The 24,425-nt window shown below is 41.7% G+C and overlaps 2 pseudogenes; one reads left to right on the forward strand and one right to left on the reverse strand.

Annotated features, from left to right (window-relative positions):
• Positions 1-3,386: 3,386 nt before the first annotated feature.
• LOC132654083 (vomeronasal type-1 receptor 94-like) lies at positions 3,387-4,296 on the forward strand (annotated as a pseudogene).
• A 15,328-nt stretch (positions 4,297-19,624) lies between these two features.
• Positions 19,625-20,554, reverse strand: LOC132654084 (vomeronasal type-1 receptor 90-like; annotated as a pseudogene).
• Between the last annotated feature and the right edge of the window lie 3,871 nt (positions 20,555-24,425).

A 24,425-nucleotide genomic window follows, 5' to 3' on the forward strand; every position in this document is an offset into this window, starting at 1 on the left:
AGGATTATATGGTGAGATATTAGAATGTAATGCTGAGAGCAGAGCAGATGATGGAAGCTTGCTTTATGCAGTTCCATAGGGAAGTTTGAGAGTCCCTTAAAGATTATATGAGGGTTACTCATGTTTTGAGTTAAGAAACACTAAACTGTTTGGTTCTTGTCGAGCTCCTGTCCTCTCCAGTCATACTATCTCCCCCTTCTTTCCTATGATTCCCTGCACTCTGCCCAAGGTTTGGTTATGAATCCCAGCATCTGCTTTGATACACTGCTTGGCAGAGTCTTTCAGAGACATGCTTTGGTAGGCTCCTGTCCTGGGCACAGAGGTCTATTCTGAGACTGTTTCTCCAACTAAAGACCATGCATGGATATAACCTAGAGCCCCTGCTTGGATGTAGCCCATGGCAGCTCATTATCCAAGTGAGTACCCTAGTAAGGGGAACGTGGATTGTCTCTGGCACGACTTCAATGGCTGGCTCTTTGACCTTCCTTCCTCCCCTGTGAGAGGAGCAGCATTGCTAGGCCACAGAGAAGGACATTTCAGCCAATCCTAAAGAAATCTGATAAGCTAGGGTCCGAGGAAAGGAGGGAAGACTTTGGCTGTCAGTGGACTTAGAGAAAGGTAGGGAGGAGGTGAGGGAGGGTGGGATTGGGAGGAAATGAGGGGGGGGGCTACAGCTGGGATACAAACTAAATAAACTGTAAGTAATATAAAAATATAAAAGTTTAATTAAAATAAAGAACCACTAAAATGAAACGTTTGACTTGGTGAAACAATTAAAACCCTCTGAAGTATTTTCTCAGCTTCAGCACACAGACACTGTGGTCTAAATACTGTTGAGGCTGCATCACATGCTAGTAGCCTAACTTGGTAGCTCAGGAGACTCTGAGGTGTTGAAGGCCAACTTGGTCTATGGAGGGAGTTCAGGACAGCCAAGGATACACAGACAAACCTTGTGTCAAACAAACAAACAAACAAATAAACAAAGAGTTTCTCTGGTGGTACTGGTTCTGAAACATGGAGGGATCATGGAATCAAGCTGTGACTTGGCTCCATACAACTGTGTTATCGTCCTTGAAGACAGCCAAGAGGACACTGATGAAGCCTTGGCCCCTTTGCTGTGCAGAGCCAAGCCATTTGGAGATGTCAGTATCACACGCCAGCAGCATCTGCTGTGGGGTGAGCCAGTTTGAACTTAGGAGACAGCTGTGTGGAAGGCTTTGCCAGCAGTGTGGAGGAGCCCAGAAGGTCACTGGTGAGTCCCAGAAGCCTTGCACTGAGAGTTATGCTGTTAGACTTTGTTGAACTTGATTGTGACTGTGCCCTGGTTCTTTCCTTTTAAATAAGAAAATACTTATTTATTGATATTTTACAGGAGCCCACAAAGTCTCTTGACTTTGAACTTCTAAAGGGATTTTGGAGACTTCAGGAAGTTTGGAGTTCTAGAGAGACGGTGGGTTTTTAAGAGAGACTTTGAAAATGTTAGAGAAACTAGAGGTTTTAGAGAGTTGTATTTTGTAGAGTGTTTGAATGTGGAAAGTGACTTAAGAGATTGAAGTTTAAAAATAAAAAAAAAACATTGAAGTTTTATATTGCAATGTTGACATTAGTTTAATATCCTGGGAACAACAAAATTGAGAGACAAAGTTATAGTGTAACAGAGATGTGTTTAGTGTCAGGTAGATAGGGGGTCAACTGTGGCAGCTGTTTTTGTCTTTTGTTTGTTGAATCAACACACTAGACTCTTTTGGGAAGGGAACCTCAGTTGAGAAAATGCCCCCACTAGGTTGGCCTATGGGCAAGTGTGTGATGCATTTTCTGGATTGATGATCAGTGTGAGAGGGCCCACATAACTGTTCCTGTGGACTCTGGGCTCAGGGTTCTGGATACTTAAGAACACAGACTGAGAAAACAATGAGAACCAAGCTAGTACGCAGCATCTTTTTGTGACACGTGCCTCAGTTCTTGCCCCAGGTTTCTGCCTCAAGTCCCTCCCCAGCTTCCCTGCACAAGGGATTATCAGCTGTAAGATGAAATAAAGGCTTCCCAAGCCAATTTGGTTTTGGTCATGGTGGTTTATTTAGTCTGTGTCTAAATCAAAGAAACTACAATAATTCAACAGCATGTACACCACATTTATTAATATAAACCTGGAGCCAGCATATCAGGTACCTGGTGAGTACAGCTCCATTATGGAGAGAGGGAATGTTGACTCCTATGGAGTCTGCCTTTCAAGAATGGGTTGGACCATTTTTCTTTAATTAATTCTGTAATATGGGACAGCTCCAAGTCTGCTATAACTGTAGTTCTATTTACTCCCTGAATTCACATGCTGAAGGAGAAAGACATGGCATATGTCCCTGCTGACATTTGCCCACTCTGCCATTCTCTTGGAGCAGCTCTGGACTGAGAGCAGAACCAAGCAAGATGCGGATACAGAGCAGCAATCAAATACTGAATAGTCCACCAGAGTTCTCTAAAAGGACTATGTGCCAACGTACTACTGTTTTCTGATTGATTTGTCTTTTATCTACTCTGTTTCAGGAAGGGACAGTGCTGAGCAGTCATTATGAGCTGCCTGAACTCTCCCAGAGCACAAACATAAGGCACTGTATGAGAAAACAAGCTGCCAACACATCCACACAGACGATCATGTGCTGGAACTCTCCCATGTTTGGTGTGTGAACATCATGTTCTTGCTCACCCAACTTCTCTCTGACAAAAATACACTGATGTCCACGTGTTCAAGAGGAGGTGACTGGAACCCCACCTCAGAGTATTGAAGGACACACTTGGAGGAAACAGCAGATCATGAATAGAATCAGAAACATCTGGATCATAGATTACAACCTCCAACAGTTTCTATAGAAATTTTCTAAGAAATTAGGATTTTCAATAGAGTACAGATAGCCCTGAATAGAATAAGTGCATACCCAATCCATGGGACCACTTTAATTGGGAAGGTCTTGTTTTTTTCTTTCACACAATCCTCCCCATTCTATAAATTACCTGCCTTCAAGATGTTGTGGTTGAGAACCAAGTAAGATGCTGCTCCTGCTCCAGCAAAACCCAAACCTGCAAAACATGAAAGCACATAATTGCTGCAGTTTTTAATGCTGAGGGAGCTCACACACTGGTGTAGCCACCATGGGACACAGGGTCCAGCCATGGCTCAGCTTAGGACAAGTGAGAGCAGGAGGATGGTCTGTGGGGTAGGAGTTAGAATGGAGGTCTTCAGTGGGATAAGCATTCAGGAGCATCTGCATGTTTTCCTGAGGCCAGGAGCCTGGTCTGGAGTGGTGTCTGTGGTCTTCTTCATGGTGAGTCATTGTTTTACTTTTCTCCTGAGCCACTCTTTGTTTCCACATAAGATGACTTCACACTATTCTGACATAAGGAACACCTTTTTTTCTGAAATTGGCATTGGAATCTCAGCCAACAGCTTCCTTCTTCTCTTCTACATCTTCAAGTTCATTCGTGGGCACAGGCCCAGACCCACTGACGTGCTCATTGGTCTGCTGGCCATAATCCACCTACTGATGCTAATGTTCATAGCATTCGTAGCCATGGACATTTTTATTTCTTTGAGGGGATGGGATGACATCATATGTAAACTCATTGTCTACCTGTACAGAATTTTTAGAGGTCTCTCACTTTGTACCACCAGCCTGCTGAGTGTCCTCCAGGCCATCATCCTCAGTCCCAGAAACTCCTGTTTAGCCAAGATCAAGCACAAATCTCACTATTACATCTCATGTGCACTTCTTTTTCTGAGTGTCCTCTATATGCTCATTAGCAGTCACCTCTTAGTATCGATTATTGCCACTCCTAATTTGACTAGGAATAACTTCATGTATGTTACTAGGTCCTGTTCCATCCTACCCATGAGTAACCACATGAAAAGTACATTTTCTACACTGCTGGCCATCAGGGAAGCCTTTCTTATTAGTGTTATGGTCATCTCGACTTGGTACATGGTGGCTCTCTTGTGCAGGCACAGGAAGCAGTCCTGGCATCTTCACAGCACTAGGCTTTCTCCAAAAGCATCCCCAGAGCAAAGAGCTAACAGGACCTTCCTTCTGCTCATGAGCTTCTTCGTGTTGATGTCTGTCTTGGATGGCTTTATCTCCTGCTCAAGAACCATGTTCCTAAATGATTCAACATCTTACTATATCCAACTCTTTGTGGGCCACATCTATGCCACAGTCAGCCCTTTTGTGTTTTTGAGCACTGAAAAACATGTTGTTAACTTTTTCAGGTCTATGTGTGGGAGGACATAAATGTTTGAATATTCATTGATCATTGATGGGCACATTTCTTTATAAGAGGACCCAATACACTGACATCAGAACTCTCAGTCAGTGTTCACATGCTTCGGCGTACATGAAAATATAATGTTTTTTTTTTTTCTGTTAAAATTATTTACTAACTTGTGTGGTCACAAAATGTAGCAGAAAATTAAACCACATCCCTTTTGTGATAAAATAGGGCATTTTTTTTTGGATCAGACCATAAATAATTTTGAATTTTTTATTATGGTAAATAATATATAGAATAAATGAGCCATTTTACCAGTGTTCAGGTATGTGATTTTTTTCACATTAATTTCATTCACAATAATACATGACCATTATTAGTATTTTGAATATTTTTCACCAATCCAACAAACTCTTGTAACTATTAAAAACTTTAAAAACACTCTTCCCTACCTTTCAACATGCATCTTATTTTCTATACCTATTAATTTACCCATTGCAATCATTTAATACAAAGTAAAAAATAGGGCATTTTTGTTTCATTTTATTTTATCTTATCTTATTTTTTTCTTTTCTTTTTTTTTCTTTTTTTTATCAGTTACATTTTATTAACTCTGTATCCCAGCGGTGTCCTGATTCCTCATTCCCTCCCAGTCCCTCCCTCCCTCCCTCATCTCCACCGTGCCCCTTTCCAAGTCCACTGATAGCGGGGACCTCCTCCCCATTCATCTGATCCTGTTTTATCAGGTATCTTCAGGACTGGTTGCAAAGCCCTCCTCTGTGGCCTAACAGGACTGCTCCTCCCTTCGGGGGTGGGGAGACCAAAGAGCCAGTCATTGAGTTCCTGTTAGAAATAGTCCCTGTTCCCCTCACTTCGGGAAACCAATTGGTTACTAAGCTACCACAGGCTACATCTGAGTGGAGGTTCTAGGTTATATCCATACATGGTCCTTGGTTGAATGTCAGTCTCAGAAAAGACCCTGTGCCCAGATATATTTGGTCCTTGTGGAGCTCCTATCCTTTCCCCATCAGACTAACTCCCCTTCTTTCTTATGATTCCCTGCACTCTGCCAAAGGTTTGGTCATGAGTCTTTGCTTTGAAAACACTGCTAGTTAGAGTCTTTCAGATGCGCTCAGTAGACTCCTATCATACGTTCAATGCACATCCCATCTGTCTTTCTAAATGAGGATTGTTCAAGTACACAAAAAGGACACTTGCTCAACCATGTTTATAGCAGCTCTATTTGTAATAGTCAGAACCTGGAAACAACCCAGATGTCCATCAACGGTGGAATGGGTACAGAAATTGTGGTATTTTTATACAATGGAATACTACTCAGCAATCAAAAAGGAGGAAATCATGAAATTTGCAGGCAAATGGTGGGATCTAGAAAAGATCACTCTGAGTGAAATATCCCAGAAGGAGAAAGACAAACATGGAATATACTCACTTATATAGACCTATAAGATATGATAAACATGATGAAATCTATACACCTAAAAAAGATAATCAATTGAGCAGACATGGGGTAAGATGATCAAACTTATCTTATTTTATCTTATTCCTCAATGTGTCTTTAAGGGAGTCCTATGAGGTGGCTCTCATGCATCATGGCCGTGGACAGCTCACAGTATTTTGAAGGATGTAACCATGTCTAAAACATTTAAATAATTCAATTTCCTGTGTTATAGCTATTGTGACAAATTAAATAAGGAGGCATTTCTTGCCATAAATAGTTATACACTCCAGAAAGAAAGGAATTATTCAAAGAACGTTCAGAACAGAATTCTTTGCAAGAAGCACATGTGATGTATACAGCATTGCGAACAACAGCTGGATTTAAAATTCTCAGAGTTATCAGAACTTTTGCCCCAAACACAGCCTCTGCACGGCATAGGACCTCCTTCAGTTTTACAGTGCAAGGCAATTAATTCCAGCACTGGGCACTGAGGTGCCCTGGAAAACAGGAAAGACCCACACCACTGGCCAGCTCTCTAGAGGTTCAACACTCTACACTACATTTCTTTCAAAACCAAATTCCTCATCCTTTCATTTCTGCTATAAATAGATTGGGATAAAGTCTGTTGCTTGGGGAAACATTTCTACTCATGAGGCAGTTTATCAAACTCTAATAAGGTGGTTTAATAAGCCAAACAAACATATGTCATCTAGATTACTATGCAGGGGACATGGCAACACAGGGGGCATGAAAAGCCTTGTTTAAGTTAATTTGGGACTCAGCTTTTGGACTGATGTCCCCTGGGCCTATTGTTCCCATCCAATGAACTGCTTCCTGGCTTCAGGCCTGGTTGTCACATCTCTTGGTTGTTTTCTGTGTCAGTTGAACATAGACAAAACACGAAATATTAAAGGGTAGGAATTTTTTTTTCCAAGCAAATGGACCCAAGAAGCAAGCTGGGGTTGCCATTCTAATATCTTAAAAACAAAAAGACTTCTAACCAAAATTAATCAAAAGAGATGGGTAAAGACTCTTCATACTCATCAAAAGGAAAATTCACCCCCCCAAAAATGTTAATTCTGAACATCTATGCCCCCAATTCAAGGGCACCCACATTTGTAAAAGAAACATTCCTAAAGTTTTAACCACACATTGAACCTCATACATTAAAAGTGGGGGACTTCAATACACTACTCTCATCAATAGACAGGTCATCCAGACAAAAACTAAGCAGAGAAATAATGGAGCTAAAAGCCATTGTGAGTCGAGTGGACCAAACAGAAGTCTAGAGAATATTTCACCCAAACAGAAAAGAATATAAGCTCTTCTCAGGATCTCACAGAACTTTCTCCAAAATTGACTACATATTCAGTCACAAAGTGAGTCTCAACAGGTATAAGAAAATTGAAATAACCAACTGTAGCCTATCATACTCTCACAGATTAAAGCTATATTTCAACAACAAAAGAAATAACATAAAGCTCACAAACTCATGGAAACTGAATAACTCTCCTTTCAATGACCACTGGATCAAGGCATAAATAAAGAGGTTAAAGACTTCCTAGAATTCAAGGAAAATGAATGCACAGCATAACTGAACTTATGAAACACAATAAAAATGGTAGTCAGAGGAACGTTCAGACTTCATACTAGCAACCTCTTAGCACCCCTGAAAACTCTAGAATGAAAAGGAAGCAAATGCATCCAAGAGGAGTAGAGGAAAGGAAATAATCCAACTCAGGACTGAAATCAATAAAATAGAAACAAAAGGACCAATACAAAAAAAATCAGTGAAACAAATAATTTGTTATAAGAGAATATAAATAAGATAGACAACCCCTTGTCCAAACTAACTAAAAGGCATAGACAAACTATCCAAATTAACAAAAGAGAAAATAAATAGAATGACATAACAACAGATACCAAGGAAATCCAAAGAATCATTAGGTCATATTTCAAGAACCTCTGCTCTACAAATATGGATAATCTGAAAGAAATGGACGAATTTCTTGATAGATACCACTTACCAAAGATGAATCAGATAAACAACTGAAATAGAATTCTAGCTTCTAGGGAAATAGAAAATGTCATTAAACGTCTCCCAACCAAAGGGAAAAAAAAATAAAAAAGCCCAGGGTCCTATTGTTTTAGTACTGAATTTTCTGTATTTTGAAAGAAGAGCTAATAGCAATACTCCTCAAATTGTTCCACAAATTAGAAACTGGAGGAACCCTCTCAGATTTATTTTGTGAGGCTATAATCACCCTGACACCCAAACCAGTCCAAATCAACAAAAACAAAAAAGAAATTTACAGAGCAATTTTCCTTATGATCATTGATTCAAAAATACTCAATATAATATTTGCAAACCAAATCCAATAACACATTAAAAAATCATCTATCATGATGATCATACCAGGGATCATCAGAGGATGTATAAATGGTTTAAAATACAAAAATCAGTCAATGTAACCCAACACATAAACGAACTGAAAGAAAAAAACATATGATCATTTTATTGGATGCTGAAAACGCCTTTGAGGAAATTCAACACCCCCTCATGATAAAAATCTTGATGAGATCAGGAATACAGTTACATACTTCAACATAAAAACAGCAATATATAGCAAGCTGATAGTCAACATCAAAATAAATAAAAACTCACAGCAGTTCCACGAAAATCTGGAACAATACAAGGCTGTCCACTTTCTTCATATCCATTCAATATAGTACTTGAAGTTCTAGCTAGAGCAATAAGACAACTAAAAGAAATCATGGGGATACAAATAGGAAAGGAAGAAGTCAAAATATCATTATTTACAGATGATATGAAAATATACATAAGCTACTCAAAAAATTCTACAAGGGAACTCCTACAGCTGATAAACACCTCAGTAAAGTGGCTGGATACAAAATTAACTAAAAAAATAATCAGTAGCCCTTCTTTTTTTTTTTTTTTTTTTTCAATGCAGTTTATTCAGGAACCTTGAACAATCATCTGACCCTGGGTAAAGCCAGCCCACTTTAATTAACCTCTGGGTAGTCAACCTCAGCATGCCACGTGGGCAATGCAGATAGGTCCTCATACATGGAAGCAAGCCAGATCCTCAGCCTTAGCCAAATGTGCAGTTGTTTGTGACAGAGAGCACTCACCATCGGGAAAGTGGAAGGCGGAAACCAGCTCCATCTTGCAGGCGCGGCATTCCGCAGCTCTCTACAGTTCCCCCTTTTTGTTTTGGATGCATCAGGCAAGAGTAGAGGTCTGATCTCTGATATTAGAAATAAATTGGGACTTTGTACTGATGTTCATTTAGGTGTCATCCACCCAAAGAGCATCAGACCCGTCGGATACCTTTTTCTCAGAGGCGGGACCTGGGGCATCAACCCTCATGCAATCAGACATGCTCTTCTCTGGGTCGAAAGCGGCTGACGCTGAGTGCAGTGCTTAGCCTCGCATCCTGAGCGTAACATTTTGGCTTTTTATGGTAGCCAACCATGCTTGGGGAGACTGTCCTGCTTCAATGGCTGTAAAGGCCTGAATGGTCATGGCTGCATTACGCTGTTGTGAGACTCTAATCTTGCATATATACCACAGGCAAACCAAGGTGACCAACACCAGAAGGCCTGCTAACGCTCCCATGCCCACCCATTCCTTCAGATGATTCATGGCTGCAGCAATCCATGATGATAATCCTGTGGCTAGTCCTGCGTCCACTCTGGTAGAATTTACCATGACAATGGCCACTCTCAGCTGCTCCATCATAGTATCGAATTCTCCAGTCCAATTACATAAAATATAGCTAGACAATTGTTTAGACAGATTTGCAGCACAGGGAAAATGCCTCGCTGGGTGCCTGTGCCCGTTGATGCCCTCACGCTATGACTCTCTTCAGGCAGAAAAGGGATCCTGGAATTACAGCTTCCATTGTTACTGCCATCTCATTGGCGGCTATTGGAGCTACCACCACGGCATTAATCATACTGGGCAGACTGCTCAGACCCTGAATAACCTTTTAGCCAATATAGCTCATGCCTTAGATGTACAAAAAGGAATTAATGCTCAACTAAAAGGAGGTTTGATGGTGTTCAATCAAAGGATTGACCTCGTACAGGAGCAAATTGATACCCTATGGCAAATTGCTCAACTTGGCTGTCAATGAAAGTATGCTAGACTTTGAGTCACTAGCATACAACATCAGTAGCCCTTCTCTTTATACAAATGACATGTGAGCTGAGAAAGAAATCAGGGAAACATCATCCTTCACAATAGCCACAAATAATATGCAATATCTTGTGGTAACTCTAACTAAGCAAGTGATGAGCTGAATGACAATAACTTAAAGTCTTTGAAAAAAATAAAGAAGATATCAGAAGATGGAAAGATCTTCCATGTTAATTGGTCAGTAGCATCAACATAGTAAAACTAGCCATCTTACCAAAAGCAATCTACAGATTCAATGCAATTCCTCACCAAAATTCTAACACAATATTTTACAAACCTGGAAAGAAAAAATACTCAACTTAAAATTGAAAAACAAAAAATCCAGGATACCTAAAACAATCTGTACAAAACAAAAACAAAAACAAAAACAAAAACAAACAAACAAACAAAAAAACTTCTGGCAGTATCACCATCCCTGATTGCCTGATTTCAAGCTCTACTACAGAGCTATAGTAATAAAAACCACATAGTATTGACATTAAAAAAATAAAAACAGGTTGATCAAAGGAATTAAATCAAAGACCCAGATGTAAATCCACACACCTATGGACACCTGATTTTTTACAAGGAAGCCGAATATGTACAATGAGGAAAAAGGCATCTTCAACCAATTGTGCTGGTCTTACTGGCAAATAGACCCATTCAATCAGCATACATAAAATTCATATCCAAGCTACCACTGGGGCATTAGCCAGGAGTCATACTGTGCAGACTGCTCAGACCCTGAATAATCATTTAGCCAATGTAGCTCATGCTTTAGATGTACAAAAAGGAATTAATGCTCAACTAAAAGGAGGCTTGATGGAGTTCAGTCAGAGGACTGACCTCGTGCAGGAGCAAATTGATACCCTATGGCAAATCGCTCAACTTGGCTGTCAATGAAAGTATGCTGGACTTTGAGTCACTAGCATACAACATGAGAATTTTCCCTGTGATACAAATCTGTCTAAACAATTGTCTAGCTCTATTTTAGGTAATTGGACTGGAGAATTCGATACTACGATGGAGCAGCTGAGAGTGGCCATTGTCACTGTAAATTCTACCAGAGTGGACACAGGACTAGCCACAGGATTATCATCATGGATTGCTGTAGCCATGAATCATCTGAAGGAATGGGCGGGCATGGGAGTGTTAGCAGGCCTTCTGGTGTTGGTCTCCTTGATTTGCCTGTGGTATATATGCAAGATTAGAGTCTCACAACAGCGTAATGCAGCCATGACCATTAAGGCCTTTAAAGCCATTGAAGCAGGACAGTCTCCCCAAGCATGGTTGGCTACCATAAAAAGCTAAAATGTTATGCTCAGGATGCGAGGCTAAGCACTGCACTCAGGGTCAGCCCCTTTCGACCCAGAGAAGAGCAGGTCTGATTGCAAGCAGGTTGATGCCCCAGGTCCCACCTCTGAGAAAAAGGTATTGGACGGGTCTGATGTTCTTTGGATGGATGACATCTAAATGAACATCAGTACAAAGTCCCAATTTATTTCTAATATCAGAGATCAGACCTCTACTCTTGCCTGATGCGTCTAAAACAAAAAGGGGGAACTGTAGAGAGCTGTGTAATACCATGCCTTAAAGATGGAGCTGGTTTCTGCCTTCCACCTTCCCGATGGTGAGTGCTCTCTGGCATGAACAACTCCACATTTGGCTAATGCTGAGAATATGGCTTGCTTCCATGTTTGTGGACCTATCTGTGTTTCCCATGTAGCATGCTGGGACTGGCTACCCTGAAGCTATTTAAGCTGTGGGCTGGCTTTCCCCAGGGTCAGATGATTGTTCAAGGTTCCTGAATAAACTGCATTGAAAAAATAAAAAAATAAAAAAAAATCATATCCAAGTGGATCAAGACCTCAACATAAAACCAGATACATTGAACATGACAGAGAGAAAGTGGGGAGTTGTCTTGGGTGCATTGGTATTTTTTTCTAGTACCTGGCTATATGAGAGTCTCCATAAAATGACTGCCTTTCTTGACAAGGGCTCTGAGTTGCCCAGGCTGCTCTTGAACTATGTATGCTCCTTCCTCCTTGTCTCAGTCCTGGGTACAGGTGTTTGCATCATGCCTGCTGGGGAGACTGAAACACAGAGCATATAGTTGCACTCAGGCAAAGCACAGCCTCTTCCTGAAGTCTTCAATGAGAATGTGGTGTCCATTCCTGCTCCTCAGAGACTGGGAGACAGTCAGATATGGCCTCAGCCTCAGCTATGTTCCACCTGCCTGTGACCACTTCAGCTCTGAGCTTTGCCTCTACTTCTCTGGTTTTCATTTCATTTCTTTTTTATTTACTTTTAAAATTTACTAACATCTTGAATTCAGATTTTCGAAACCAGGAAATACAGAATCAACACTAAATGGAAATGACATGCTCCATGGGAGAGGGGTGTCTCAGGAAAAGGGTTGGTTGCATTTCACAGAGTGTAGGAAAAGCACACTCAGAACCATGGGAAGTCAGGGGAGGCCCAGGAGTCCTCAACCCAGAATAGAAGCATCACAGTGAATAAAAACTTTTTGAAATAAGTCTAATGAGCAACGTGAGAAAAGTTAGTGTTGGGGGTTGGTCTGGAGCTGTGTACTCTGATGCTAATTGTTGACTCCCACAATCTGGTTACTGCACAGATGAAAGCACATTCTCATCTACAACAGTCCTTGTGTAAAACTTGCCTAAGGATTTTTTCTTGTTTAAACAATAAAAAGCCGACACACATGGGCAGGGTGTATGGCTAAGTTTCTAGGGTTTTGAGGACAGGAAGACCATGGGAAGGAGAGGAGAGAGAGGAAGAGTAAGAGAAGTAAGGAAGCAGAGAGCCACCATGGGTGAGTGTGGAAAGAAGCACGTGGCGGGGAGGATGGAGGAAGCTGCCTGATGAAGAATGAGCAAGTCGAGAGGGGTGGAGCCAAGATGGCGACTAGCACACACAGTATCTGAGCTGTGGAAGAGCAAAATGTCTGAGTTGGTGAGTGGAAGGACCTCTAACCCAGGAAAACAATGGTGAGGATTTCTAAACAAAAGGGAACATCACACTAGGTGAAAACTTTGGTCTCGGGTCACCCGGGGACTTGTTTGTGGAAGGTGAGAAATGATCCTTTGATCTCCCAGGACTCCCCTCCTCCAGAACTCCCTCCTCCTCAGCACAGAGGCACAGTGGACTCATCTTTCTCAGTGCAGACCTAACAGCCTGGGGTCTATAGCTACTGAGGTGGAGCTCCAAGCCCTTTAGTGGCAAATGCCAGCAGTACCTGTCTCGGAGTCCCACATTCACTGGGAGGCTGCACCATCCTCCCAAGGCTCGAGTCTGCTAGACGCCATACTACCTCTGCAGGATCGCTATCACTGATGGTACAGGCCCGCCCATACCACACTGTCAGAGAATACGTTATATACTCACCAAAATCAGACAGAAACCCCATACAACCTAGGCACACGAGGCACTGGGCCTCCCAAGCTTGGAGAGCACAATGAAGAGACCCCAGGACTTCCCAGAAAGCATCTGGATTAGCAACCCAGTCTCTAGTTACAGTGGAACTTCCTGGCAGCAGAGCAGCACTGAGCTGGAGGGGCACATCAGCCCTCCAGTTTAAGACTAACCAGGGCCAAATCAGAGAACAGAGGTCCTGGTTACCCTGACGTGACCACCTTGAAATCTCCAGCTGCAGCAAGACCTCATAGACTGGCAGTGACAGCAGCATGGAGCTGGCAGTGCATATCAAAGAAGCAGGGCCAAACCAGAGAGCAGAGAGCCTGGACACCCCGATCTCTGCTGAGTGACCTGCCTGTAAGTGAGTGCACCCTTGAGAATCTGCAGATCCCCAGATCTTGGGTCCTTCTAAAACAGAAACCAGGCATCGAACCCCCTCTCACCCATATACCCACTTTGGGAAACAGAGGGGCACTTGGGACATTGAAGTTCCTGCTCTGTGGGTCTAATTGAGAGGTAAAAGCAATTAATGCCAGAAATTGCACTGTGATCATCACTAGCGCCTGCGACATATACAGTGCAGAGCCCCTCCCACACACTCAAGGGTTCAACATCAGCCATCACTCTGTCCCTCAACACATATGTCCACGCACACTTACACACACACACACACACGAGCATGAAGGCAGGCACGCGCCTGCATTTGCGATCATCAGCCATCACTCTGTCCCTCGACACATATGTCCAAGCACACTTCCACACACAAACACTTCCACAGACACACACAGATACACACACACACACACACACTCGAGCCCGCACTCACACACATGCCTGCATTTGCCCCGTTTGCGCCTGCGTACTTTTCTCCCACAGGTACAGCTAGTCCTCAGCACACACTGAGGACACAGGACCTCTCTCAGCTTCCTGAAGAACTCTCCAGACACCAGAGAGAGACAGTACCAGTCTAATCTGCAGAATCCAAAAACAAACATGGAAGGTTTCAGATAAACCAATGGCCAGGGGTAGGCGAAAGAACACTTCCAACATACATCAGGACATCATGACTTCACCAGCAAACCCCAAAATTGATGGATACTCTAATTCATCAGAAGCACAGGATAATGACTTTAAAGCCATGCTTACCCAATTATTCGAGGTCATAAGGAGGAAATGAACAAATCTTTCAAAGAGTTGGCCAGTCAAATGGAGGTAAAGAAAGAAGAAATAGACAAAATCCTTAAAGAAACAGGGGCAAACATAGCCAAACAAATAGAGGCACAAGTAGAGACAAAATTAGTGGCATATAAAAATGAAATGAACAAAGAAATAGAGACCATTGTGGAGAGACAGGAATCCAAATTCAAACAGATGAAATGGTGCAAGTCATGAAAACAGAATTAGAATCAATAAAGAAAACACAAACTGAGAAAACCCTTGAGCTGGAGAACTTGGAGAAAAAATAAGGAACCACAAAAGTAAGCATCACCAACAAAATACAAGAGATGGAAGAGAGAATCTCTGGAGCTGAAGACACACTTGCAGAAATTGATACTTCTCTCAAAGAAAAAGTAAAATCAGAAAAGTTCCAATCACAAAATATCCAAAGAATCAAGGACGCTATGAAAAGACAAACTCTAAGAATAATAGGAACTTATGAAAAATAAGACTCCAGGCTCCGAGGTCCAGAAAATATTTTCAAGAAAATCATAGAAGAAAATTTTCCCAACTTAAAGAAAGACATGTCCATAAATATACAAGAGGCCTACAGAACACCAAATAGACTAGACCAGAAAAGAAACACATCATGTAACATCATAGTCAAAACACTAAATCTACAAAACAAAGAAAAGATATTAAAAGCAGCAAGGGAAAAAGGCAAAGTGACATATGAAGGTAGACCTACCAGAATCACACGGGACTTCTCATCAGAAACTATGAAAGCCAGAAGGGCCTGGGCAAGTATCATGGAGACAATAAGGGATCACAAATGTCAACCCAGACTACTATACCCTCAAAGCTTTCAATCAACATAGATGGAGAAAACAAAATATTCCATCACAAAACTAAATTTATGCAATATCTACACAGCAAACCAGCCCTACAGAAGATACTAGAAGGAAAACTCCAATCCAACGAAAACAACTTCACCCAAGAAAACAGGGCATACCGATAATATCCCAACAAAAATGAAAACAAAAAAACCAAGGAAACAGGGTAAGATCACCGACTCCATTACAAAAGGAACTAACATGCATTGGTCACTATTATCTATCAATATCAATGGACTCAACTGACAATAAAAAGACACAGGCTAACAGAATGGTTGCGGAAACAGGATCCAACATTCTCTTGCATCCAAGAAACACACCTCTGCAACAAAGATAAACACTACCTCAGAGTAAAGGGCTGGAAAAACGATTTTCAAGCAAATGGTACCAGAAAACAAGCTGGAGTAGCCATCCTAATATCTAATAAAATATACTTTCATCCAAAGTTAATCAAAAAAGATAAGGAGGGCCACTATATTCTCATCAAAGGAAAAATCCACGAAGAGGACATCACAATCTTGAATATCTATGCCCCAAATACAAGATCACCTACATTCGTAAATGAAACATTATTAAAGCTTAAATCATACATTGATCCTAATACCTTAATAGTGGGGAGACTTCAACACCCCACACTCATCAAGGGACAGATCAACTAGACAGACACCAAATAGGGAAATAAGAGCACTCACAGAATCCCTAAATCAAATGGACCTAATAGATGTCTACAGATCATTGCACCCAAACTCAAAAGAGAACACCTTCTTTTCAGCACCACATGGAACCTTCTCCAAAATAGGCCGTATAGTGGGTCACAAAGCAAGCCTCAACAGATACAAAAATATTGAAAAAAATCACTTGTATACTATCTGACCACCATGGACTAAAGCTGGATATCAACAACAACAGAAACAACAAAAAGTCGACACACACATGGAAACTGAACAACTTACTACTCAATGAGAGCTGGGTTAAGGAAGAAATAAAGAAAGAAATTAAAGTCTTCCTAGAATTCAATGAAAATGAAGGCAGAACATACCCAAATTTATGGGACACATTGAAAGCAGTGCTCAGAGGAAAATTTATAGCACCAAGTGCCTGCAAGAAGAAATTCATAACATCACATACAAACAACTAAATGGCCCAACTGAAAACACAGGAAAAAAAAAAAATGATACACCCAAGAGGAGCAGACGGCTGGAAATAATCAAACTCAGGGCTGAAATCAATCAATTAGAAACAAATAAACTGTTCAAAGAATCAATGAAACAAGAAGCTAGTTCTTTGAGAAAATCAACAAGATAGACAAACCCTTAGCCAAACTACCTAAAAAGCAGAGAGAAACTATCTAAATCAGCAAAATTAGAAATGAAAATGGGGACATGACTACAGACACTGAGGAAATCCAAACAATTATTAGGTCATACTACAAAAGCCTATATGCCACAAAATTTGAAAATCTAAATGAATGGATAATTGTCTTGACAGATTCCATCTACGAAAATTAAGCCAAGATCAGGTAGAAAGACTGAATAGCCCTATATCTCCCAAGGAAATTGAAGCAGTCATTAACAGCCTCACCTCCAAAAAAAAGCCTTTGACCAGATGACTTCAGCGCAAAATTCTACAAGACCTTCAAAGAAGTGCTAACACCACTTCTCCTCAAACTATTCCACAAAATAGAAACAGAAGGAACACTACAAACTCATCCTATGAAGCCACAGTCACCTTGATACCTAAACCACACAAAGATCCAACAGAAAAAGAGAACTTCAGACCTATCTCTCTTATGAACATTGATGCAAAAATACTCAATAAAATACTTGCGAACCAAATCCAAGAACACATCAAAGATATCATCCACCATGACCAAGTAGGTTTCATCACAGGCATGCTAGGGTGGTTCAACATACAGAAATCCATCAATGTAATCCACCACACAAATAAACTGAAGGAGAAAAACCACATGATCATCTCCCTAGATTCCGAAAAAGCATTTGGCAAAGTACCACACCCATTCATGTTTAAAGTCTTGGAGAGATCAGGGATACAAGGCACATACCTAAAGATAGTAAAAGCAATATACAGCAAGCCTATAGCCAACATCAAACTCAATGGAGAGAAACTTAAGTCAATCCCACTGAAATCAGGGACAAGACAAGGCTGCCCATGGTCTCCATATCTCTTCAACATAGTACTTGAAGTACTAGCCAGAGCAATAAGACAACTAAAGGAGATCAAGGGGATACAAATCGGAAAGGAAGAGGTCAAAGTGTCACTATTTGCAGATGATATGATAGTATACATGAGCGACCCCAAAAATTCAACCAGAGAATCCTTCAGCTGATAAACACCTTCAGCAAAGTGGCAGGATACAAAATCAACTCAAAAAAATCAGAAGCCCTCCTGTATACCAAAGACAAAAAAGGCTGAGAAAGAAACTAGGGAAACAATACCCTTCACAATAGCCACTTATAACATAAAGTACCTTGGTGTGACTCTAACCAAGCAAGTGAACGACCTGTTTGAGAAAAACTTCAAGTCTCTGAAGAAAGAAATCGAAGAAGATATCAGAAGATGGAAAGATCCCCCGTGCTCATGGATTGGTAGGATTAACATTGTGAAAATGGCCATACTGCCGAAAGCAATCTACAGATTCAATGCAATTCCCATCAAAAAACCAACTTAATTCTTTACAGACCTTGAAGAAAAGATTGTCAGCTTCATATGGAAAAACAAAAAACCCAGAATCTCCAAAATGATCCTGTACAACAACAGATCATCTGGAGTTATTTCCAACCCCGATCTCAAGCTGTACTACAGGGCAACAGTAATAAAAACTGCATGGTATTGGCATAGAAACAGATAGGAGGATCGATGGAACCACATAGAAGACCCAAAAATAAACCCACACACCTATGAATACTCGATACTTGACAAAGAAGCAAAATCCATTCAATGGAGAAAAGACAGCATCTTCAACAAATGGTGCTAGAACAACAGGATGTCTACATGCAGAAAAATGAAAATAGATCCATATTTATCACCCTGCACAAAACTAAAGTTGAAGTGGATCAAGGACCTCAACATAAAACCAGATACTCTAAATCAGTTGGGAAAAAAGTGGGGAACTGCCTAGAACTCATTGGGACAGGAGAAAACTTCCTGAACAGAACACAAACAGCACAGGCTCTAAGAGCAACAATCAATAAATGGGACCTCATGAAACTGAAAAGCTTCTGTAAAACAAAAGACACTGTCATCAAAACAAAACGACTGCCTACAGATTGGGAAAGAATCTTCACCAACCCTTTATCTGACAGAGGGCTAATATCCAGTATATATAAAGAACTAAAGAAGCAGAAAAGCAATAAACCAAGTAATCCAATTAAAAAATGGGGAACGGAGCTCAACAGAGAATTCATGAAAGAGGAACATCGAATGGCAGAGAAACACTTAAAGAAATGCTCAACATCATTAGCCATTAGGGAAATGCAAATCGAAACGAACCTGAGATTTCACCTTACACCCATCAGAATGGCCGAGATGAAAAACTCAAGTGACAACCAAGGACCATCTATGGATATAACCTACAACTTCTGCTCGGATGTGAACAGTGGTAGCTCAATAACCAAGTAGTATTCCAAAGTAAGGGGAACAAGGACTATTTCTAACAGGATCTCAAGGGCAGGTTCTTTGACTACACCCCCCAGGGGAGGAGCAGTCCTGTTAGGCCACAGAGGAGGACTTTTCAGCCAGCCTTGAAGATACCTGATAAAACAGGGTCAAATGAAAGGGGAGGACGTCCTCCCCTATCAGTGTACTTGGAAAGGAGCAGGGAGGAGACCAGGGAGGGAGTTGGGGAGGGGGAAGGAATGAGGGAGCGGGATACAGCTGGGACACAGAGTTAGCAAATTGTAACTAAAAATAAAAATTAAAATTAAAAAAAGTGCTATACAGTTCCGCTCATTGATAAGTACACAGAGCACCCTAATCTGTGAAGTGTAACAGGTGTCCCCTGCTGACACCAAGCAGAAATGCACATGAAGACATTTGCCTCAAATACCTACAGATGTAACCCACATTTCAAAAGAAGCAGTTTAACAAAGCAGGAATCATTTTTTCACTTCTGTGGAGGAGCATGAGCACGAGGCCGGGATTCACCATCTGTCAGCAAGCATCTGTCAGTTGGCTCCTTAAGTGAACTCGTCCTACAATTACTAGTTAAGCATGTGCTGTCCTCCTTACCAAGGATTGTAAGAAGCCAGCAATTCGTTTCTCAGTGCCAATGAACAGCAAGGGGCTGACAATGGCATAGCCATTGGAGACCATCATGTGGATTGTGTGGTGGACTGGGTCATTATCCTGAATCAGTCTGGAGGCAGATATGATGCAGTCCATACAGTACATCAGGACAAAGAAGTTCATGAGCAGCAGGATCATACAGGTGGCCCTTTGCACTGGGGACGCTTTTGCAGAAAGGCTGGTTCTGTGAAGGCCCTGAGCCTGCTTCTTGTGTCTGCATAAGAGAGCCACCATGTACCCACTAGAGAGGGCCATGAGACCTAGAAAGGACACATCTCGAAATATCCTCAGTATGGAAAATAAGTGTCTGCTGCTATACCCCATAGGTAAAATAATGCAAGATTCTGTGACAAATATGAGACCATGTGAGGTGACATTGTACTCAGCAACATAGGAGAAGGAGAAGTGAGCACCACAGGACATGTAGAAGGCCCACAGCACAGGACGGGGGCACAGGCTCTGCTGTGGGGATTTAGGTTTGAACTTTGCCAGACAGGAGGTTCTGGGGCTGAGGATGATGGCCTGAAGGATGCTCAGCAGGCAGGTGGCACAAAGAGAGAGGCCTCTCAAAAGCCTGTGCAAGTGGACAAGGGAGTTACACTTGATGTCATTCCACATATTCTGAGATCCAAGAATGTCAGCAGTTGCAAATCCAATGACTGTTAGCATCCCAAATGGATGAGGGCCAAGACACTGATGAGTGGGTCAACGATCCGGAGCCTGCTTTCAAGAAGGAACTCAAAAAGGTGGAAGAGGAAGAGGATAATGTTGAAGGAGATCCCAATGCCTACCTCAGAGAAAAATGTATAATGTGTCAACAACTCCATAAAGGGTCTTGATTCTTCTCATTGTATGAGACAAGGAACTAAAGTAAACATCTGAGAAGAAAGGCAAGAGAAATTATTCATCACAAACAGTAACAGCAACATTGGTACCAAACACTATTGCCTTTAGGAATATTGGTGGACCCAGCCCAATACAGCCTCAGTACTCAAGTTTTCCTGAGGTCCAAACCCCCTCATTGTCAGTCATGCCTGGATTGTGTACCTATAGATGGGCTCCCTTGCTGCTTCAAGTTTGCTGTGCATTAAAATGATCATGTATTATAGCAATGATTCCCCACCACTGCCTCATTTTGAGGTTTTCAGGGGCATTGACTGGTTCTTGTTTTGTCATCTTATCAGGTATAGAAAAAGCTTCAAAAGTTTTGATAATTTTCCCATTCTGTTTCCGTTGCTGCACTAAAACACCATAACCAAAACTGGCTTAGAGGAGGACAGGGTTTATTTGGCTTAACTCTCAGGTCATAGTCCACAGTTCATGAGAGGTGAAGTCAGGAGCAGAAAGCAGATAGTAAAGTCACAGCCACAGCAAGAGCAGAGAGAGGAGCCTGAAGCCACGGCTTGGAAGTTAAGAGCTCTGGCTAGTCTGACAGAGCCATTGAGTTCAGTTCCAGCACCTAAATCAACTGGCTCACATCAACCTGTCACTGCAGCGACAGGGCATGAATGACCTCATCTGGCCTCTAGGGCACCTGTGCTCATTCCCATACTATGCAAACAAGTAATTAAAAATAAAATTAAATAAATCTTGAGTTAATTTATATTAGAAATGCTGATGAAGAGGTTAGATAGAGTATTTCCTGTAAAATACATGTTTGGCCCAGAGAGACGGCTCAGTGGTAAGCACACATTTAGAATACATGTTTACATGCCAAATTCTGCCCTCTGTGAGCACTGCACATGCAAACAACACACTGATATACACACAGACATAACACACACACACACTTCAAATAAGTAAATACAAAACAAATCAAGGTGCCTGTTTATATTTTCTTTCACCTTTCTTAAACAGGAAGACAAGGTGTTGTAATTTTTCCTGTCATGTATGGAAAAGGAATTTCATCAGAAAGTTAAGGTGTGTAAGGTGCTTGCTTTCTGTAGCTTATTCTGTGTCCGTGTACTTAAGGATCCATAAGTTCCCCAGAGAAGAGGGATGTGTTTAGCACCTATGAACAAGTTATGCTATTTAAAGTTTCAGAACTGAGGTAGACAATTGTAAAAATCTGGACAAGTGGACTCCTCTTCCATTTTACTTGGCATAGATTTGTACTTAGATGAGGGGTACAGTATCTTAGTTCAGCACATCTGTGTGTCCTGCTCTGACCAAGTCAGGATAATTTCCACCTTTTCACATACTGTCATTTCTCTGTGTTTGACACCTTCAGGTCTTTGTGTTCCTTTGGAACATGCAAGCACTTGGTGTGGACAACAGCTATGCTGCAGTGCTCTAAGGCATGATCACCATGACCTCACACAGCCTCTGCTCTGTACCTACCTTTCAGTCCTGTTCCACCGTCTCTTTCTGGCCTTGACTGACCATTCTTCTTGCTATTTTGTGTAATCAGCTTTGTCAGCTTCCATACTGACTGAGAACAGACAGTTTGCTCCCATCAAAAGCTCAGCAAAGATGTCAATCAAAGACATTAATCTGTTCCAGTATTTAATGGGTCACAGTTGATCACTAGAACCCAGCACAACCTTTGTGACATGCATGGATTTTAGTACATTTGTTTAATAAAAGGTAAAATGCATATTGATAATATATTGATTGTATATATTATACACTGGTAATATCATGAGAGTAACCTCCGATCTGGCTCCCTGCTCTTTTATCTCATTTTAAACACACAAGATATACAGACACAGCAATATAAACCTCATATTGTCCCAGACATTAATTACTTGTGAATAAAAGGTGTGGGTGCTGTCATTTTCAGTGTGGTTTGGCTAACTGCCCTCATAGACAGTAAGGGACAAGGTTGCTTGGGTGCTGTGGGCTTATAATAATGAATATGATTTGTGAGTTTATTTTATAATTACTTTAAAACCACTGCAAAGTTTTCTCTACAGGTTAAATTCACAGATACAACAAAGGAAATACTAGCCCTTTTATCCAGAGTACAGTTTAGAAACACTCTGATGGCATCCTAGGTACCAATTCACCTTCCTCAGGGCAGTACCAGGAAGAGCCTACAAAAAAATATCCTGTTAGTCATCTTCCACAAATGACTAAACCAGCAATCACATCCCTCAGGCAAACATGGCTCAAGTATGTAAATATTATGATTCATTAAAAGAAAGACATATAATGACTTCTGAGCCAATGCACCACTTTTTTCTTTAAAAAATACTTTAAAATGTTTCATTTTTACTTTATGTGTAAGTGCAGTTTGCCTCCTGAATTGCTGAAGTGGTCCTTGCCTAGCCACTGTATCCTGCACCAACACTACATTTTACATGTCGAGAAATTCCACTCTTTCTGCCTCTGCTGTTCTGAAGAAAGGAAGGGAGATCGTGGGGACAGAACATGAAATGTCACATCTAACTAACCCGCATCTGGGAATTTTGTGCACTGGGATGGAGGGGTGGGGCTCTGCATGCAGATTAGAAAGCATGCCCAATATAGAGAAAGAAGCAGCAAGGAGAAATCTGCACTTTATTGATGAGAGGCAGCAGCGAGGGCTGGACCTCAGAGCAAAGTGGTGCTAAAAGTCCCATCACACAGGGATCAAAGAGCAGTCTCTTCAGTTCCACAGAGTGGCATCCTATGATAAGCTAAGTCCTTCACCATCCTGTGGGACATAGAACCTCACATGGCCCCAAACTAGGGACACATTTCATAGACAGTGGACTTGATGCAGTGGTCAGGACAGAAGCAGAGAGCAGAAAGCCCTAACAGACCCTACTCCAAGTTTGGTCACTTATGACCTTTCTGTTGCGCAGAATCCAGGGTGAAGGCTGGAGGGCAGGATGTCTGTCTTTTCCTCTGCAGCACAGGTTCAAACATATCTGTTTCTGACAAAATGGTGTATAGTGTAGTTTTTCCACACTTATACCTCATGTCCAGACTCATGCCCACAAAGAACTGTGGTTTCCCATGATCGTGTTGCCTGACAGCAGCATGTCACACCATCAGCACCTAAGGTGAAGCAAAACTGGACAAAAGGCCTGAGGGGTGTAGCTGCACTGCATGCGGTTGGGGTTGGACTGCAGTTATATGGAGAACCTGTCCTTCCTATGCTACTCTTCTGCTTGGGAAATTAGGGACCCTGGGGAGACATGGCTGGCACCACAGTGAAGGCAAGACAGCCACCAGCCAGGTGTAGACACTACATGCAGAGATACTGTGGAGGGGCTGCAGTCTGGGATGCTATGAGCCAACATCTTGGAGGGTCCAATTAAGGACCAGCAGCTAGCTCCAAAGACAGGTAAGAAGTGTCCACTGCATTTGTACATGGATAGGATTGTGACGTTCAGCTTAGGGTCACACCCACAGTTACAATATTCATAATAACCACTGTTAAAAATCTCTCTGAAGAAGTCAGTAGAAAGAAAATACTCTTTAAACATAGAGAAATAAGAAGACCTACAGGAGTGCCCCACAGACTCCAGCTGTAGACACTGGTTCCTGCCACAGCCCAACCTGCCTCCCCCACCACCCAGTGACTCCTCCTGAGCAGCTGTGACCCCCCTCCCAGTGTTCTCATTGCCGCAAGGACAAGGGAAGTAGGTCAGTTCCTGTCCTTCTCTTCACATAGGTTCTTCAAAAGATGAGGTTTGGGGAAAACCAAGTAGAGGCAACAGGACAGGGTGGGGCTCAATTTTCCAAAAGTTTCCTGGAACTATGAGATAGTTGGGCATTTCTATTATGAAAA

The sequence above is a fragment of the Meriones unguiculatus genome, chromosome 5 (assembly GCF_030254825.1).
Source record: "Meriones unguiculatus strain TT.TT164.6M chromosome 5, Bangor_MerUng_6.1, whole genome shotgun sequence".
Taxonomy (NCBI): domain Eukaryota; kingdom Metazoa; phylum Chordata; class Mammalia; order Rodentia; family Muridae; genus Meriones; species Meriones unguiculatus.